Source organism: Hyla sarda, chromosome 6, assembly GCF_029499605.1.
Source record: "Hyla sarda isolate aHylSar1 chromosome 6, aHylSar1.hap1, whole genome shotgun sequence".
NCBI classification, from domain to species: Eukaryota; Metazoa; Chordata; class Amphibia; order Anura; family Hylidae; genus Hyla; species Hyla sarda.
The window spans coordinates 251,924,459-251,946,160 of NC_079194.1; the positions used below are offsets into that span (position 1 = coordinate 251,924,459).

At 41.6% G+C, this 21,702-nt stretch overlaps 1 protein-coding gene across 4 annotated transcripts in view; it reads right to left on the reverse strand.

Moving 5' to 3' along the window:
• TSPAN4 (tetraspanin 4) overlaps positions 1 to 21,702 on the reverse strand; it is a 719,066-nt gene that overhangs the window by 686,563 nt on the left and 10,801 nt on the right. For all 4 annotated transcript variants that reach the window (XM_056526916.1, XM_056526919.1, XM_056526918.1 and 1 more), the window contains exon 2: positions 2,541 to 2,686. The gene's annotated coding sequence lies outside the window, so the exon portion shown is untranslated. The remainder of the gene's footprint in view (positions 1 to 2,540; positions 2,687 to 21,702) is intronic.

Here is a 21,702-nt window from a genome sequence, read left to right on the forward strand (position 1 = left end):
TTACTGCATAAACATTTGTCCCTCTAATATAAAACTATGTCCTCTTGTGGTAGTTTTTCTTCTTTTAAATCTCCTCTCCTCCTTTACCGTGTTTATTCTCTTTATGTATATGAAAGTCTCTATCCTATCCCCTCTTTCTTCTATACATGTCAAGGTCCTTTAACCTTTCCTGGTAAGTTTTATCCTGCAATCCATGTACTAGTTTAGTATCTTCTCTGAACTCTCTCCAGAGTAACTATATCCTTCTGGAGATACGGCCTCCAGTACTGCGTACAATACTCCAAGTGAGGTCTCACCAGTGTTCTGTACAGCGGCATGAGCACTTCTCTCTTTCTACTGCTAATACCTCTCCCTATACATCCAAGCATTCTGCTAGCATTTCCTGCTGCTCTATTACATTGTCTTCCTACCTTTAAGTCTTCTGAAATAATTACTCCTAAATCCCAGATATTGAGGTCAAGACTGTGTCAAATATTCTATATTCTGCCCGAGGGTTTTTACGCCCCTGGTGCATTATCTTGCACTTATCCACATAAAATTTCAGTTGCCAGAGTTTTGACCATTCTTCTAGTTTGCCTAAATGCTCTTCCATTTGGCATATCCCTCCAGGAACATCAATCAACCCTGTCACATAACTTTGTATTATCAGCAAAAAGACACACTTTACCAATGAGACCTTTTGCAATATCACTAATGAAGAAATTAAACCAAAAAATTGGTCCCAGTAAAGATCCAGGTAAAACTATAAGGGTCCTACTACACAGGGTGATTATCGGCTGAACAAGTCAACATCTACCTGTATAATAGGGCCTGCGGGCAGCCAACAAATGTTTGCAAGCTTATCGTGTTGTTTTGACAGATCAAAAAATCATTGGCCCTCGGCTGAACTTCCCATTGTGTAATAGGGAAAGTGCAGCCAACGATTTATAATAGCAAAGGGTCGTACAAATGATCTAGCTATTGTTCGTCCAGCCCTCCCTGCGTGGTGCTCGAGTGCAGTAAGGACTCTATAAACAAGTACCGATCTTGTAGGTTTACAGCACAGGGTTTGGCTGTGTAACAGGTAAGTTCACAAGAAAAAGGCATGCTGTGGATTTTCTGTCTGGATGTTGAAAATCTGTACAATATTACAGTACTGTACAAGCAAAATGAATACAATGTTCACAAATCTCATTCACATGCTGCAGAAAACAATCCCACACAGAATCAAAATGGCATTCCGACTACGAAGCGAGCACAGGAGCTGCGCTCACTTTATAGACGGCAGGTCCTGGCCTATATCAGTAGCCGGGACCCCACTGATATCCACCATTTACCCTTTAGATCAAACTGATAATGCCATCTTAAGCACTTGCAGTGCTTAGATACACTCATTGGACCACCCACAGCGCGATCGCAGGGGTCTGTTAAGTGATGTTGGTCTAATGATTGCAGATTTGCAGCAAAATCTGCAATTGTGGATTTTAAAAACAGTGATTAAGTTTTCTAATACACAGGAAATTCTGCACCTTTTGATACACATTTGCCACTGTGGATTTCCTGAGCAAAACCGCAGATTTTACAAATGCAAATTCGGATGTTAAATCTTTAATATCTGCCCCATGTAAACATATCTTACTGTGTTATGCCCTCATGCAGGACTGAAAGGTATTGCATGACTAATATTCCCACTTTAGACCTCTATACTTTTTTTTGGTGTAAAAGCTATCTAGAACCCCCATTTATTGGGGAAATGAAGGGTTCTTTAACTTATTTTTCAGCACTCCTGCTGTATCCCACCTAGTAAAACATTTACAGTCACAAAGAGCTACTCCAGTGGTTAAAGGGGTACTCCAGTGGAAAACAATTTTTTTTTAAATCAACTGGAGCTAAAATGTTTTGTAAACAGATTCGTAAATGACTTCTATCTAAAAATCTTAATCCTACCTGGTACTTAGCTGCTGTATACTCCAGAGGAAGTTGTTTAGTTTTTACTGTCTGAAAACAGCGCACTCTGCTGACACCTCTGTCCGTGTCAGGAGCTGCCTGGAGCTGTCCTGCTCTGGACAGTTCCTGACACGGACAGAGGTGTCAGCAGAGAGCACTGTGATAAGACAGAAAAGAACTATACAACTTCCTTTGAGAGTATACAGAAGCTGATAAGTACTAAAAGGGTTAAGATTTTTAAAAAGAGGTATTTTACAAATCTGTTTTGCTTTTTGGCACCAGTTGATTTAAAAAAAAAATTGGTTTCTACCAGAGTACCCCTTTAAGTTTTATTTTTGCCCTTAGGAGTGTAGCAATCTGCCAAAGTGGCTCTGCTCTTGGGCTACAGAAACCACCACAGTTAAGATTTAACAGTGGAATCTGCCATTTTGCTTGATCTTTGAAAGATAAAAGGAAAACACTTGAAAAAGTGACGAAAAAGATGTTGTTAAAGAGACCGTAAATGAATGAACAATGAATGGAGCAAATCAATTTATCCAAAAAGTATTCCTTAGATCTGCATAAAACTTATAAGAAAATAAAGACTAACAGGCAATAGTTGATACTTGACATACCTTCTTATTGTATTCGGTGACTATTGTCTCTTCCTCCGACACTCTCTGCCTCTTCACATCAAACGCAGATTCCACTTACAGCCTGCTCTCAGTTTGTCAGGGACCAATATGTAGAAGATTTCTTTATCCTCCACGTTTGACAGATTCTATCAAAAACAGAAATCTGAAATTCAAAATATGTAGAGGAAGGAAAAGCTCGGATTTCAGTGTTAATCCATGATGTAGTGCAAAATGCTAGCAGCTGTACTGGTCTCTCCAAGGATGATGTTCCAATGCGAGATTTCCTTATAATAGACCAAGAATGGGACTCTTTATATGAGTATGGGGGAGGATGAGTAGAACAATGAGGGGTGTTCAATGAACAATTATATGGAGTACAATGTGGAGCAATGGAGAACAGTAAATTGCGGCTATATTGGCTGAGTAGATCACACATCTTCTCAACAGTTTACAGCATTTGGAGAAATGCACGGTGTGTGTTCAGCCTATAGAGGGGACCTATACCTATAAAAGCATTAGTTACAAAGAATCAGTATTTAGCCATAGCCTTGTTATAAACCAGTGGTCTTCAAACTGTGGACCACCAAATGTGGATCCTACAATATGCCCGATTATTACAGTAGCAGGCAGGTTGTTAAAAGGAAACTTGTCACATCTAAAAACCGGTCTGATCAACCAGCATCATAGCAGGAGGAGCTCAGCAGACAGATAGTGGTGTGGGGAAAGATTCAGTACAACTTATTTATTACAATCCTTGCTCTTCTGGGCTTTGCTGTCCAGTGGGCCATCCTAATTAGTGACCATCAGCCATTTCTGTATGCATCCTCATCCAGAGAAGGCGATCAATCTTTGAATCAGACCACCCACTGGATTCCTAGGCAATGAAAACAGAGGCGGCTCTTCCATTAGGCAACTTAGGCCTAAGACCTCGCTAAGGCGACAGTCGGCCTAAGTGGACTAAGTAAAGAATCGCCTCTAAGCCCCTCTGCCACTTTAAGAGTAGTGGCTGCTGGAGCTGGGAGCGTGCTTTACGCAGGCACGTTTCCTAGGTTCCAACCCCGCTCCTGAAGCACAGTGGAGAAAGAAGGAGCGCTTGCAGTCTCATCAGAGTCCATGGCTGCATGCATTCAGGTGCATCCACCACTGTCCATTACACAGATGGCACTCGCCAGCAGCTGCACAGGCACGCAGCCTCCGGTGCCTGGGACCCCACCATCAGCAGGTCGGTAAGCATTAAGGGCCGGCTGCAACAAAATTACACATAATGTTAACACAGACCATGCTCTTGCCTGTGCCACCCATCATGCTACTGCTATGCGACTGCCCCCTACCTACTACTAAACCCCGTGTGCAGTGCCATCACAGACAGTGTGGTACACATTGAGGCTTTACTGTAACACAATATAATACACACAGTAATGTCACAGTACAGGGATAATACATACAGTGATGTCACCGTACAGGGATAATACAAACACAGTGATGTCACTGTACAGGGATTATACAAACAGGGATGTCACTGTACAGGGATTATACACACAGTATACAGGATTAGGCAAGTAACAGTATGATGGTAATATGCATGGTGATAATATTCCTCCTTGTATACTGGTATTATTGGTAACATAGGTCAGTATACAGGATTTGGTCAGTTACAGGTATTACAGTTATATGTATGGTGAGAATATTTTCTCCTTTTTGACTGGTTATATTGGTCTTAGTATACAGTATTTGGTCAGTAACAGTATGGTGGTAATAGGTATGGTGATATTATTTCTTGTATTATTGGTAATATTGGTCTTGGTATACTGAAAAGAACTTGCTGTGGGGTCCACGGGACACTAGTTTTGGCCCTGAACATATATCTGTCGCCACTTGTAACTGGTGCTGCGGTAGCACAACCATTCCACAGCCAATCAGATCACCGTGACTTGAAGAACATGATGCAGGGCCTCATGTTCAGGTTTAGCCTAAGGCCTCACAAAGTCTAGAGCCGCCTCTGATTGGAAAGGCAGATAGGTTACAGGTTATCCATTCTTTAACAGGACAAAATGCACATACATACCATAAAAGCAGACCATTCAGCTGCTATGGGACCTTTAAAGAGAGGGGACCCAGCCATACATGGTCCCATGCCTATGCTACTGGGTGGTAAAAAACTGTGCAGCACTCAACGTTTTTACCAAGCAATCGGTAATGAAAAGAGTAAGGAGGTGAAAACTCCCATCTGCCCTCAGGAAAGCCCCCTCCCAACCTGAAAACCTGGCCAAGATTATAATAAGGATATTCGCTTTCGAGGTACAGAAACTCCAAGAAATATGCCTTCTTTAAACATTTAAAATGAGTATTAGGAAGAACAGTCAAAAAGAATTTCTGTGTTCCACACAGCCAATGAGTCTGGGTCACCAGTACATTTTTTTTTCTTTTTTTGAAGAATTTTCCATTAAGCAGAGCTCCTGAAATCAAGGTATGCTGCGCTGATTATGGTCCTTGTATTAGGAGTCAGCATAGAAGGCAGTAGACAGTGGCTTTGCCATGTATATTTCAAGGGAAAGGAAATGGACATCACTGTGTAAATGATAAGGGCTCCAAGCAGTGGGACACCTTCTATAGCAGAATAGAGGCTGCATCCCTCAAATAGGAGCACAGTGATGCCTATGGAAGTACATGCTGCTGCAGCTCAATCTCCCTGCAAGCTCTGTGGATCCCGTGACGGCCAGGATTTAAACAGTACATTGGATATCCTCAAAAAAGGAGACCAAGAAATCACAAAAAACCCACACAATAAATCTCGACCCCCCCCCCCCCCCCCCCCCTCCCACCTCATATTAACAGATATGACGATACATATGTTGGACTTGATGGCAAGCATGTTAGATGTAAGCAAATCATTTTTTTTCTCTCTTTTGAACTTTTATTAGCGTCTTTATTATTATAGTACTTTGGGATGGGTTAGTTTGTTTTATGACAGGAGACATCTAAAATGGAGTTACAAAATTGGAAATCTGTAGGAAAGGATATAAAAGTCCTTACATAGGAAAAAGGACACAGTTATGTCTGATCAAAAGACAATATAGATGTGTATATAATAAGGCATGTAGGATAATGTTGGGTCAGCTTGCATGGTTCTTCGTATGTTCCCCAGCAGGACTATGCTCCTATAGTATGACATATAATGAATACCACACTCTTCTTGTCTACAGAGACATTCCTATATTTCATACTTCTCTCCCATGTATGCTGATTTAATTTCAGACATTTCCGTGGGGCAAACCTAAATGATTGCCCATTATGGATTGGCGCGGTGCATATTTCATTTTGTGTTGCTGGAGGATCTCCAGGGGACAGTAAACAAGTCCAGCGAATCTTCGGTCTGCGTCGCACGCACAATGTTGTAGTGTGGAGAATAACTAACAGTAACAGCCTATGATTAGGATTGTGTTTGGCTCGGTTACAGACGTTCAGTGTGGTTTGTTTGGCTTCAAGCCCCAGCTGTAAAGATGCTGGGGAAGATGATATAAGCATTAACTAGTTTATGGCTGTTTTATGCACTGCAGAAATCTCTCAGCACAGAGAGAGAAAACATGAGTTTTTGTAGGACGGTATAAAAATGACTTCATATGCTATACATTGCTACATCTGTTATACGGAGAGAACATCCAACTTGTAGCTTCCTAAATTTGTAGGTTTGTCTTCTGGATAGAGCTTTACACAAATCATCTAATGCCTTATTTATAACCATCGGAGTGCCTAGTTATGGTATTCTCCTGCCTCTGCTGCAATTTGTGTAAAAGCTGGGCCTAGGAGAAAAAGCTCCAACATCCTCCATGCTCTGCCATATGACATACAAATAGACATGAATAAATGCACTTTACATATAAACATGTATTATAACACTACTTACAATATCAGCCCGCCTAATCTGCAGTGGCCAGAGGTATCTTTATTGCCCAATGTTTGGATGGGTTAATTCAATAGTATATTCTACAGCATGTGTCTATCTGGTACATCGGGGGTTTGTCCAGGGGTGTGGAAATAAAAAATTAAATAAATAAAATACTTGTCCACGGGACCAAAACGGAGCAAAATCTACTTGTCCCTCATAACGAGCCACTTGTCCGGACCAATTTTTGCTTTTACACCTCTCATCTTTTCCTCTTCACCCTATAATAGCAATAACCGACCTATTATAATGATATATATATATATATATATATATATATATATATATATATATATATTTTTTTTTTTTAAGTAAAAATAAAAAATGTAACAATTACCGTACATATATATATAGTAATTACGGTAATAGTATATATATATATATATTATAGATAATTTTGCAAATTTGGTGGTTTTCTTTTCTACATCATTTACCTTGTGGTTGAGCAAACATGTTATTTTGATATTTTAGGTCAGCCAGATTACAGCAATACCACATTTGTATAGTTTCCGTCATGTTTTACTAATTAAAAAAAAAAAATCTTAACTTTTTCAAAAAAATGTTATTGCCATTTTTGGACCTCTGTAGCTTTTTATTATTATTTTTTTTATTATTTCGCATACCAGGCTGGATGAGGGCTATTTTTTTGTGCCATAATCTGTCTTTTGTATCGGTACCATTTTGGTATTGATCTGACTTTTTAATCGCTTTTAACTTTTTTTCCCTGGGATATTATAAAAATTGCAATTCTGTGGTATGGTATTTATTTATTTATTTTTTTTACATTTACGTAATAGTTAGTACAATTACGCATGCAGCGATACTAACTATGTTTATTTTTATTATGTTTACATGTTTTTATATAGCAAAAGGGGGTGATTTGAACTTTTAATATGGCAGGGGTTAATGAGGGTCTTTTAAACTTATTCGATTCTCTCTCTATCTATCTATATATATATATTTTTTTTTTTATATATTTTTTTTTTTACACCTTATTAGACTTTTAGGGAGGAATCATTAGATTCCTCATAGATAAATCGAGTTCTATTGTACTCCATTGATCTGTGTGCTCTGCGATCCATTGATAGAGCCTAGTCCAGTCAGGCTCTATCGATGACAGAGCCACGGACACAAGGGAAGCAGATTTAAGCCCTCCAGCTACCTCTATAGTATATCGACGCCGTCCCTCCACCCCCACACGCGATCAACCCCACTAGCCCACCAGGGAGCATTCACATGTCCCCGATCTAAAGGGTTAATAGCCAGCCGCACCGATCGCCGCAAGCTGGCTATTAGCGGCAGCCCCCGGCTACTGAGAATAGCTGGGGGCTGCAGAGTATGGAGTGGGCATGAGTCGTGAGCCTTCTCTATACACTCCACCTCCCAAAATCTAACTAAAACCCACGTACACTTTTTAATCAAAATCTACAGTCGTATACTTTGGAGGCATCTCTGGATGTGAGATTACTACTGTGGAGTCAGGTAAGGTTTCTTTATTGGTCATTTAAATCCAACAAACGGATGCATCTCCTATATAAAACACAATGCTGTATAACTGAACAATTTACATACTCGTATTGTCCATGCTCATGTGATTCCACCTACCTCCCAGCTACAGTAATCTTGTGGCAATAAAAAGCCTTTTATCATGGTATATGGGATGGTCCCTACCACATATAATTACAGAGTAATTCTCATCCATACACATGGTAAAAACCTACCATTTGTGGACAAAATACCAACAACAAACTCACTACAAAGGAAAATGCCACGTACATACTGGCACATCACTAGAAGGGACATTTTAGCCAAGTAATGTAAAAGTTAAATAGGTTGCCTGAGGGTTTAAGAACAAACATAACGCCTTTTCCTAGTGCATAATGTACATACTATTATCACCAATAAGGCTAGTAATCGACTGCAGTGATCACATGTCATAACTCCAAGAATGTGGGGGACCATGGAGGATCACTTCTAGGACAGATGGGGAGTTAACTTATGGAGGTAAATAATGACTGTTTTTTATTCTAAAACATTTCATGCAGATAGTTTCATTTGTTAAAGAACAACTCCAAATAAAACTTCCCTCTCCTTCCTGGCATTAGCATGGCAAGGGTACCGTATACAGCCCCTCTGTGCCGCAACCCCACCCCCTATCGGGTGGCTTTTTTCCCCCCGATATAAAGAGTTTTGGGACCAGAACCAGCATTGTATTGGAAAAAAAATGACATCTGGTAAAGAAAAAAAAGGGGGGGGGGGGTAGCAGGACAGGGATTTACCCTCACCAAGTTAATGCCGGGAGGACTAAAAGATAATACCAGGAGGATGAAAAGAGTTTAGTCCAGAGTGGTTCTTTAAACTCTCAGTAAATTACAGTGGTCCCTTAGTTACAATATTAATTAGTTCCAGGACGACGATTGTATGTTGAAAACATTGCATCTTGAGACCATAACTCTATGGAAATTAGTATCTGGTCTGTCAACCCAAAAAAGGAAAAAAATTAAGATTAACGGGGTATTCGGGGCAAAAACCTTTTATCCCCTATCCAAAGGATAGGGGATAAGATGTCTGATCACAGAGGGCCCGCTGCTGAGACCCCCTGCAGCACCCACATTCTATGCGGGTGCTGAATCTCCAGTTTTGGAAACCTCAGGGTTTCCGGGACATGACATCACGCCACACCCCCTCCATTCATGTCTATGGGAGTGGGCGTGACGGCATAGACATGAATGGAGGGGGAGTGGCGTGACGTCACATCCCCAGTCCCGGAAGCCCGGACATTTCCGAAACTGGAGATTCAGCACCCACATAGAATGCAGGTGCTGCAGGGAGATCGCAGGGGGTCTCAGCAGCGGGCTCCCCGCGATCAGACATCTTATCCCCTATCCTTTGGATAGGGGATAAAAGGTTTTTGCCCAGAATACCCCTTTAAAGAATAATAACCTGATAACTTATACAGGTAGAGCAATACATATAAGAGAGAGAACTAGGTGATAGAAGCTATGAATTACTTCATACATATAGGCAGGTGCACTATAGAGAGGCGCTACTAGACAGCCAATCAGCACATGTGCTAAAATAACAGTTGTTTTCTGATTGTTTGAATCATCTAACTATTCCCCCCAGCCACATATCAGGACTGTCTGTACTATTGTATGTCGAGCATGGTTTCACGTTACAAATTAGGGATTGACCGATTATCGGTTTGGCCGATATTATTGGCCGATAATTATGATTTTGGACGTTATTGGTATCGGCAATTACCTTGCCGATAATCCGATAATGCCGCGGACCCCCAGCCACCCATCACACTGCACCACCACCGCACAGCGCCGACCATAGACTGTGGCCACCGTCGCTGCCCCGTTGCCTCACCCATCCCCGGTTTTATAATTACCTGTTCCCGGGGTCCACACTACTTCTGGCTCCTGCTGCGTCCTGCGTGCCGCTGTGCACTGCGGTGCGCAATGACGAGTGACGTCCTCAATGCGATGTGACCGTCAGTGTGGACAGTGACAGCTCAGGACGCCACTGGAGCCAGAAGTAGCGTCGACCCCGGGAACAGGTAATTATAAAACCGGGGATGGGGGAGGCAATGGGGCAGCGGCGGTCTCTGGCCAGGGCGGTGCGGTGGTTGGACTAAGGACCGGCAGGGGGAGAGAAGCGGGCGGCGGCAGGGTCAGGGGTGTGTGCTGAAATAGCTGATAACTTATACTGGAATATCGGTATAAATTATCGGCTATCGGCCTTAAAGTCCACAGAGTATCGGCCCTAAAAAAAACAAAAAATCGATATCGGTCGATCCCTATTACAAATACCATTGTATGTTGGGAATATTGTAACACAAGGCCTTGAGAAAAAAAAAATGATAAAATGGAAAAAAAAATTATCATTGAATTAAAAAAAGTAAATGCCACTACCGACTGGACAGCAGGCAGGTGAACTGAAGTGTAAGTATAGTTTTTTTTTGTTTTTGTGCTCCCATTTCCTACCCCTGGGTAACTTTACCAAAAGCCCAGAAAACCCCTTTAAATAATTCTTAGCAGCAACAGATCATAGTAAAAGTGGATATATGATCCATGGGTTTTGGCAATTTAGATTTAGTTCTGATATTATTAGGTGCCCTGACCCTCAAGTTTCAGACAAGTTAATTTGGTGGTGGAGTGTAGGGGACAACATCCCAGGACAATAGTTTTCATTTTTTCCTGGAGTTACACTTTGTAAGTTTTACTGTGTTGTGTCTAGGTCCTAAATTCAGTCATAATTGGTGAAATACTGGAGAATGCTCTGGATTTTTACACAAATTGATATATTTTACGCTTGTCAAATCTGTTCTATTGCGCAAACAAAACATTCAGAAATCTACTAAATAAATTTTAACGCTAAAATACAGTTTTAAGCAGCAGAATGGCTTATTGGCTAACAAAATATTTCAATAATAGGATTTTATGCCAGCTATTAACAAATAGGAATAAATGGGCTTTTCAGACTGTTTGCTGCAGAACATCACGGAGCGATTCTGACAAATGAGTATTTATATCTCCTCACATACAAATGATCTTTGCTTTATGTAAAACAAATGTTTACTTCTGGCAACTAATGAATGGTTCAGAGGGAAAAAAAAAAAAAAAAAAAGGACGGATATAGGGAAACATTGCCAATTTTTAAGCATTTGAAGGAGTTTGTTATTGCATATAAAAAAGCAGTAAGTTTTGGGAAAAGTAAAAGGTCCAAGCTAATAAAAAACCTGCTGCTGCGAGAGATAAAAGTACAAGCATGATAATATATGCAAGATAACCTCACACACTGTTCTATGGATTAGTCTAGAGGGTTATCCTTTCAATTGCTGGGGAGCTCCACGTACTTTGTGGACAAAGTATCACTTTCAACTTAAAGGGGTATTCCAGGCCAAAACTTTTTATATATATATATATATATATATATATATATATATATATATAATCTCAACTGGCTCCGGAAAGTTAAACAGATTTGTAAATTACTTCTATTAAAAAATCTTAATCCTTCCAATAGTTATTAGCTTCTGAAGTTGAGTTGTTTTTTTCTGTCTAACTGCTCTCTGATGACTCACGTCCCGGGAGCTGTGCAGTTCCTATGGGGATATTCTCCCATCATGCACAGCTCCCGGGACGTGACATCATCGTTGAGCAGTTAGACAGAAAACTTCAGAAGCTAATAACTATTGGAAGGATTAAGATTTTTTAATAGAAGTAATCTACAAATCTGTTTAACTTTCCGGAGCCAGTTGATATATATATATATATATATATATATATATAAAAAAAAAAGGTTTTGCCTGGAATACCCCTTTAAAATCTGTGCTGGGGACTTGGCTTGGACGTGTAGAGGAGCAGACATGTGATTCATCTTCTACCTATGTCTATAGTATGTGACCAGATCACCTGGTTGTTCTAAAATCCAGCTCTTCATTGCTCGCTTGAACTGTAGAAGACTAAGGCCTTGCCAGAGCTCAGAGCCTGCAGGGTCATATAAAGGTGCCACCAGCGGTAACACCAAGTATTATTTTATTTTCTTTAGGTTGTAAACATGTGCAGAGAAAGTTTCCATGCATTGCTGGAATTTAACACCCGTTTGCGTGTACCAGGAGTAGTTGTCCCAGAAGGACACCAGCCACAGCAATCCCCTTCAACACCGCCTTCAGAACCCTTTGGCATGGAGCAGCATACTTGCAAAAGAATTACACAGTCATCCCTTTGGGGTACAAAGGTCAACCTTAAGTGTTATATTTTGTAACCTGTCACTTGCCTAAACTCATTTATAAGACTCCAGTTGAGTTGCCCAAAACTGCATCATAACTTAGAAGCCACTTGCTCCATACAACTCCATTCACCCTTACAGACTACTTTGGGCTTGTAGCCTATGAGAGGACACCTCTACAGTGTAGGTGTGAATGAGGCCTTTTACTTGCAGGGTTAGTACCTCTGCTTTAGCACAAATATTTTTATAACTACCCTTGTTGCAAGCAGTTTGGAAACACTTCGTGGCACAGTAATTTCATAAAGCACTCTGACAATATTATTGGGGGGGGGGGGGGGGGGGGGAATACAATGTGGGCACTTTTTGTTAGCAAAATTCATCATAGCATTAGATAAAGTTCATGGCACTAACCCTCTCAGTGTTTTTCAAAGTTATTTTATTCCAAAAATCCAACAAAAGTGCATAGTGCAGGACGTTAAAGGCAGGCAGACACCCTTAAAACAGGAGTTACAGCTGTTTCACGCTTAGTGCACTGAATCAGACTCCACAAGGTACATTGATTTCGTGAGCATAATTACTGACAGAGTAATATCTAAGCATACACTTTTAGTTCGCTCTATGAGGCACTATTACTGTCAGTGGCAATATTTGTTAGGGTTATTGCCAGGGAAGGAGGGTGAGTAACCAGAAAAAGAGAGAGAGAGAGACCGATACACACAGACTCAGCAAAAGTACCTATTAAGTGTTACATCTCGTCCCTGCACTGGAAATATATCTTAGACTATACAAACTGCTCTACAATGTGCTCCATGCTGCTGTTGCTTCTGAGTGTGTTCTACAGAAATATAGGTGGCGAAAACCCCGTGTGTATATGTGTGCGTGCAGTGTATGGGAGACATAGCAGCTACTCTTCACCTACTAAGGGATAACTGAAGTCTTTCCACATACGGGTAATTATCTGACATATACATGGATTTCCAGAATACAAAAATTTTCAGATTTGAGAATAAGGATCCAGGCATCTCCAGGACAAGATATCGATTATCCTGTCATAAAAGTCCTATTACTCTTTAACAATAAAGATCTTCTGGTGGAGAGGTCTCATTATGGCTGCTGCACAAAGGATTTCTATAATAGTTGATTTTTTCTTTTCTTTGCAAACAAACAATGTCATTTTCCAATATGATTTAATCCTTGGGGATCAGAATAACTACCTGTTAGGCACAGGCAAAGAAATGGACAGGCGATATAACAAGTAGAAATCCACAACAAAAGAAGCAAAAGTAGTGGCACCGGTACCTGTATAACTTCAGCTCCACAACATGGAAAGTATAACACTAGGGCGCAAACCAGATGCACTCACCGTCAGAATTCTGATCAAACAGCTCCCATCTCGGGCTGGTCAATCCGGCATGTCAAGCAAAGATAGTGTGGGGCACTCAGAGGCGACTGCCGGCAGTTTCACGCACACAGGTGCGCTTCTTCTGGCTGGAAGAAGCGCACCTGTGTGCGTGAAACTACCAGCAGTCGCCTCTGAGCGCCCCACACTATCTTTGCTTGACATGCCGGATTGACCAGCCCGAGATGGGAGCTGTTTGATCAGAATTCTGACGGTGAGTGCAGGACGCCTGTTTTTCTTTTTATCCTATACTGATATAACAAGTAGCACCATCATTTATTGATCATACATACAAAAATACAAAAAGCTTTGATGTATATTCAATTTACACAAGAATTGTGATACATTCCTGACCCTATAAAAGATGCCCTAGGGTCAGTATATCATCTGAGAGTACGGCTTCTGTATGTCATTGCTGGCAATGCTGCAGGTGCCAGGACAGGCATACAGGTGCACACTAAAAATAATTCTAAGAGATGCTTATGGTAAACTGCAAGAAAGAAATTGAAGCTGGTACACTCGAAATCAACATGAGTTTAACAAATACAAGCTGCAAATGTGATGGAAACAAGAAGAAGCCAAGACAGCACTTTATTTCTACAATTTTACTGTATATACAATCAGAAGTAGCAGGTTTCTGATGTCTAGTAAAGACAAGTTAGACATTTATCACAACATTATTATTATTATTTTTAATATTATGCAATGTAAAGATTCTTAACACAACAACCATAGCCTGCTTTGGGCCAACACTTTGTCATGTGACACTTTTTTTTCCCACACAGACGCACTCAAGGGTCTATTCACACAGCAGAATTTCTGCTTGCGGGATTCCACCTCAAATTAAAGCCCATAGACTTCTATGGGATTCCGCATTCACACAAATTCAGAAGTACGAATGGCAGTGCGGAATCCCATAGAAGTCTATGGACTTTAATTTGAGGCGGAATTCCGCAAACGGAAAATATGCTGTGTGAATAGACCCTCAGAGGTTTTTTCACAGCTCTCATGTTGCATGCTGTATTACAGAGGTATTCCACACCTGAAGCACTAGGGAAGCACACAATGCCTCACAGAGGCACCAAATGTTACTACAGACCTATAGCCCTGCCATATACTGCTGTATAGGTTCTGTGTCCTGTATGCTTTTTTAGTACTTCGTAAACCACCTTTTGCACATGTGAGTCATAGCTAGACACCTGTCTCTTGCAGCATTCCTAAGAAATCCTGGCTCTTGGTTCTTATGGACAGTTGCTTGCCACTTACCTTGGATTTTGTGCTTCAACTACCATCTTCAAAGATTTTCTATGAGTGTCAAGTCAGGTGAATATGGTGGCCACTCCAGAACCTGGTACTTGACTTCATCCATCTTTCCTTCCACATGCTGTAGATTTCTAATTCTAGACGAAGCAAAGTAGCCCCAGAGCATCACTAAGTCGCCAACATTGTAGGTGAATACTTTTCAACGTATGCTTCATTCTTCTTCTTCCTCCTGACATATCACCCCAATCCATAGGCCTGAAAAGTTCCAGTTGAGTATCACTTCACACTAGGGATCGACCGATATCGATTTTTTAGGGCCGATGCCGATAATCTGTGACCTTTCAGGCCGATAACTTATACCGGAATATCGCATAACCTATCGGCTGTTTCCCCCCACCCGGCCCTGCAGAAGCCGCTGTAGATCAATGATTTAAAGCGTGCGCTTTAAAATCAATGAACTGCAGTGGCTTTTGCGGGGCCAGAGTCTGCCGCCGCCACCCGCTTCTCTCCCCCTGCCTGTCCTGAGGTCCTCCCTAGTCCAACCACCACCGCCACTGCCCCATTGCCTCCCCCATCCCTGGTTTTATAAATTACCTGTTCTCGGGGCCCAGGGTCCGCACTACTTCTGGCTCCGGCGGCGTCTTGAGCTGTCACTGTGCGCACTGACGGTGACATCGCTTTGAGGACGTCACTCGTCATTGCGCTGTGCAGGATGCCGCAGGAGTCAGAAGAAGCGCGGACAACGGGAACAGGCAATTATAAAACCGGGGATGGGGAGGCAATGGGGCGGCGGTGGTCTCTGGCCGGGAAGGCGGGGCATTATCAGCATGGTAATTGCCGATACCGATAATGTCCAAAATCGTGAATATCGGCCAAACAGATAATCGGTCGATCCCTACTTCACACAACAGAATCCCAAAACTTCAGTGGCTTATTTCTTGTGTTTTTTGGTCAGCAGAAGTGTATGTTTCAGAGTGCGGACATGAAGACCTTGAGTGTTTGGTATGGGCTTTACTGTGCAAATGGAAACCTCAGTGCCTGCTGGCACCAAATCTTTTGAGGAGTCTCCTCAGGAATCTGGTGGCAGCTGAGGTAAGGCCGGGGTAACATCAGCATCGAGCACTGTTCAGAGGAGCTTCATTCACTATGCCAAATGAAATGACAGGAGCTGAGTGGGGGGGGGGGGGGGGAAATACTGCAGGGCCCATTGGTGATCATAGTGCAATGGACCGTCCAGATCCACAGTTTGTCACTGAATTGATCTCTGCAACAGAGCTATTCTGAATGGAGCTCACAGTTGATGGGAACCTGGCCTTCGCTTCCTCTTTCTGCCACATCCATGTGGTATAGCCAGTGCTCCTTTATCTTTGAACTTATAAACTATGCTTCCATCTGTATTTATGGAACTTTCAGTGCCTTTACCTTGTTTTTGCAAGGTAATGATCTCTTCTCTTAATGTTTTTGGCCACTCTCTTCCTTTATTTCTAACACACCATCAAACATCACAGTCACTAAAGCCTTTGCCAGTGCGGGTGTTGGATGTGCTTTATCTCAAGCACACTGGATACAACTAATGAAAAGCTTGATGCTGGAGATGGTATAAAATATAATGTGTGTTCTTATGTGGGATTCTTTTCAGGTTTTCATTTTGAAACCGCAGTAGTAACTGAAAGTGACATTTTGTAGTGAATTTGGAGAAACTACTTGCTACACTAGTTGTATTAAGCTATTTACATTGTTTAATTGATTTTTGTTTTGTAGCTAAAAGTTTGTATGTTTTTTTACATGAGCGTTTAACCCCTTCATAGAATACCAAAAGTACTTCCTGATAAATCATGCCAGTTTGAAGGATGTACAAAGCAGTTTTGGAAGCAAAGCCTGCTCTATACCCAGTGACTGCCAGCTGCTTTAACCCCTTAAGGACGCAGGACGTAAATGTACGTCCTGGTGCGGTGGTACTTAACGCACCAGAACGTACATTTACGTCCTAAGCATAACCGCGGGCATCGGAGCGATGCCCGTGTCATGCGCGGCTGATCCCGGCTGCTGATCGCAGCCAGGGACCCGCCGGCAATGGCCGACGCCTGCGATCTCGCGGGCGTCCGCCATTAACCCCTCGGGTGCCGGGATCAATACAGATCCCGGCATCTGAGGCAGTGCGAGATTTGAATGAATGATCGGATCGCCCGCAGCGCTGCTGCGGGGATCCGATCATTCATAACGCCGCACGGAGGTCCCCTCTCCTTCCTCCGTGCGGCTCCCGGCGTCTTCTGCTCTGGTCTGAGATCGAGCAGACCAGAACAGAAGATCGCCGATAACACTGATCTGTTCTATGTCCTATACATAGAACAGATCAGTATTAGCAATCATGGTATTGCTATGAATAGTCCCCTATGGGGACTATTCAAGTGTAAAAAAAAAATGTAAAAAAATGTAAAAGTAAAAAAAAAAGTGAAAAATCCCCTCCCCCAATAAAAAAGTAAAACGTCAGTTTTTTCCTATTTTACCCCCAAAAAGCGTAAAAAAAATTTTTTATAGACATATTTGGTATCGCCGTGTGCGTAAATGTCCGAACAATTAAAATAAAATGTTAATGATCCCGTACGGTTAACGGCGTGAACGAAAAAAAAAATCCAAAATTCCTACTTTTTTAATAGATTTTATAAAAAAAAAATTATAAAAAATGTATTAAAAGTTTTTTATATGGAAATGTGGTATCAAAAAAAAAAGTACAGATCATGGCGCAAAAAATGAGCCCCCATACCGCCGCTTATACGGAAAAATAAAAAAGTTATAGGTCATCAAAATAAAGGGATTATAAACGTACTAATTTGGTTAAAAAGTTTGTGATTTTTTTTAAGCGCAACAATAATATAAAAGTATGTAATAATGGGTATCAGTTTAATCGTATTGACCCTCAGAATAAAGAACACACGTCATTTTTACCATAAATTGTACGGCGTGAAAAGGAAACCTTCCAAAATTAGCAAAATTGCGTTTTTCGTTTTAATTTCCCCACAAAAATAGTGTTTTTTGGTTGCGCCATACATTTTATGATATAATGAGTGATGTCATTACAAAGGACAACTGGTCGCGCAAAAAACAAGCCCTCATACTAGTCTGTGGATGAAAATATAAAAGAGTTATGATTTTTAGAAGGCGAGGAGGAAAAAATGAAAACGTAAAAATTAAATTGTCTGAGTCCTTAAGGCCAAAATGGGCTGAGTCCTTAAGGGGTTAAAGCTGACACAACTGATAAAAAAAAAAAAAAATAGTAAGGAATTTTATTTTAATAATAAATAATATGTTTACAACATGATATTCAAACTATATAAAATTTAGACCATTTTTAAAAGACATCTGACAATCGTTGCAAGTTCTCTATTCACACCTGAAGACAAGCAAATCCTAGAATACTATTAAAACACTGAGAATGCAATTTTTAAAGAAGCGCAATATGCATTTCTGTCTCTAGGGGCGCTGCAGGGGAAAGGTTTTTAGTTTAGTTGTGGCTGGGCTCCATCTTGTTGGTATTATAGTTGTTTATGTGTTTCTTTCCCCTCCTATTAGCCTTAAGTGGGTACTCCGCTGCCGGGTAAGTTTGTGCACAACAGTTTCTCCCCTTATGTTTTACTAGAGTACTTTAGGATTCTGTCTGTAAAAGGTTTTTTTCTCTTACCGTCGCTGTATGGAGGAAGTGTTTTTTTGCCATTCCTGTGACTGGCACCCACTGTTTTTTTCCTACCTCGTCGGCCATATTGTGATCATAATGTCAGGATGAATGCGACTGACGTGCATTGAGCCGCCCATCAACTAAATATTTAGATGGTCGTAAAGGGATCCACCATCTTGGGTTGTGACCAGCTGCCGTGCCCTTTCTTTTTTGCTGCTCCCATACCAATTACCTACCGTGTGGAGGATGCAGGCGTGTTTCCCCTGATACTGTGGTTGGAGCAGATTACTGCGCATGTTCTGCTTAGGTAAAAAAAAAAAGTCATTGGCGACGGAAGGAGCATACACTGTTTTTTGTTTCCTCTGCAGCGCTTTCGGCACTGGCTACGTGCCCAGAGTTATTTAGTGTTTTTTTTTTTTTTCACATCACACAACCAATTTGCAGAAGGTGGAAAAGGGGCAGAATACAACAGGAGAAGGAGCAGACACTGGGCAGACTATGTATTGAAGGAGGGCGTGGCAGGGGCGGAAACCAACAGGTAGTGGGAACGGGCAAAGCTAAATACAAGGCGTACACTTAAGGGCAAAAGAAGCTGCAGGGACGTGCTGGGAACTGTAGTTTGACAGCAACAGGAAGGATTAAAGCAAAACATTATGCAGGGTATAGAGGGTAGTTTGATCATTTTAGAACGGTCTGTTCTTTATTTGTACATTTCATGATCTGTGGATAGCTTAAATTAACATCAGGGGATTGTCCCAATGACAGCTGATTTGTATGTAAACTGTCAAAAACTAATAAAAATAGGTTTACAAAAAAAAAAAAAAAAAAAAAAAGTCTGGAGTTGTCTGGTGAAAAATAACTTATCCCCTATCCAAAGGATAAGTTGTAGATCACGGGGGTGGGTCTGAGCGCTGGGATCCCGGCAGTCGGCCGACACTGAGATTTCTGGGCTGTCTGTCATGCACTGCTCTTTGAAGGTCTATCCATAGATTTTCAATTATGTTGAGGTCAGGAGATTGTGAAGGCCATGGCAAAACCTTCACTTTAAGCCACATGATCTAATCCCCCGTGGATTTCGAGGTGTATTTAGGATCATTATCCATTTGTAGAAGCCATCCTCTCTTTAATTTCAGCTTTTTCTCAGATGGCATCAAGTTAGCATCCAAAATTTGCTGAAATGTTATTGAATCAATTTTTCTTTCTACTCGTAAGATGTTCCCTGTGCCACTGGCTGCAATACAACCCCAAAGCATGATTGATCCACAGTTGGACAGAGGTTCTTTTCATTAAATTCTGTTCCCCTTCTTCTCCAAGCGTACCTTTGCTAATTCGGGCCAAAAAGTTCAATTTTAACCTCATCGGTCCACAGAACTTGTTTCCAAAATGCATCAGGCTTGTCTATATGTTCATTTGCAAAGTTCAAACGCTTATTTTTGTGGTGAGGACATAGAAGAGGTTTTCTTCTGATGACTCTTCCATGAAGACCATATTTGTACAAGTATCTCTTTAATGTGGAATAATGTATCACAACTCCAGTGTCTGCCAGATCTTTCTGGAGAGATTGCGCAGTCAAATGTGGGTTTTGAATTGTTTTTCTCACAATCCTGCGAGCTGTTCTGTCAGATATTTTTCTTGGTCTTCTAGATCTTGCTTTAACTTCCACTGTTCCTGATAACTGCCATTTCTTAATTACATTATGAACAGAGAATATTGACATCTGAAAATGTTTTGCTATCTTCTTATAGCCTTCTCCAGCTTTGTGAGCGTCAACTATTTTCAGTTTCAGATTTCTAGACAACTGCTTAGAAGAACCCATGGTGCTGAAGTGTAAATGATGGAAATAAAATCTAACTTTTGTTCACATATTATAAGAATGTCTAATCTGTAATTTGATGCCTTTTGGAGATTTTTCCATCTTTCCTTGGCTTCTTTATGCACATTAATACAATTTTTTACCTGGGGCGCCCAAACTTTTGATCCCCACTGTATCTCCATCCTCAGCGCTCGGACCCCCCCCCCCCCCCCCCCCGCGATCTATAACTTATCCCCTATCCTTGGATAGGGAATAAGTTATTTTTCACTAGACTATTCTTATAATAAACTGTGCCACTATGCTCCCCATATGAATTGTGCCATTATCGCCCTTGAAACTGTGCCACTATGACCCCTCATAATTGTGCAACTATGCTTCCCCATGATCTATGCCACTATGATCCCCTATGAAATGTGCACTTAAATAATTTCCTGCTACTCTCCAGCTGATGCAAACTACAACACTTATCATGCACAGACAAAGTCATGATGGAAGCTGTAGTTCTGCAACTACAGAGACCTAGAAATTGGGGAACATGACATTTCACCTGAGAATGCTCCCCTGTCCCAGATCCCGTACGGATACTCTGATCCTTAGGACATTTATGGACAAGGCGATACCAAATATGCTAATGTTTATTTCTGTATACATTGCTTTATTTGGAAAAGAAAATTGGGAAAAGAGCGGTGATTTAAACTTCAGCCTCCCATAGACTTGCATTGAGGGGACGGGCATGACATCACACGGGGGCGGAGTCCTGACGTCACCGACTTCCGTTCCCGGAGTCACGACTCAGACCCTCCAGCGGTTCCGGAGAAAAAACAGGTGGGTGCCGCATGCAATAATGCAGGGGTCCCCAGCGATCAGACATCTTATCCCCTATCCTTTGGATAGGGGATAAGATGTCTAGGGTGGGAGTACCCGTTAAGTGTATTAGCTATAATTTCATGTGAATCTGGCCTATGGGTGGAACCTTGACCTCTCTTGTATGACTTTCTGCCCTGGGACCAATAAGACCGACACTTAGAGCAAAAGGGTCTCAAACTGGTAGGGAGGCCTTTTAAACTCTGAAAAAGACTTGTGGGCGTGATATCTGCCCTTGACGTCCTGTATAAATACCGGGCCAAATAGATTTAAATCGCGCCCATGCACAGGAGAATCCTGCACTTATCCTGGCCCACTTCTCGGTCTGGACCCGATCTCAGGCACTGGGGATGCCCCCTAAACTGGACCCAGCCCGGAACAAAGGCGGGACTTCCGCGGAGAAGCTCCGGGAGTTTGCCCGGGAACCGCACCAAGATGGCGCCCGCTCCGCACACTCCTCAGCAAGGC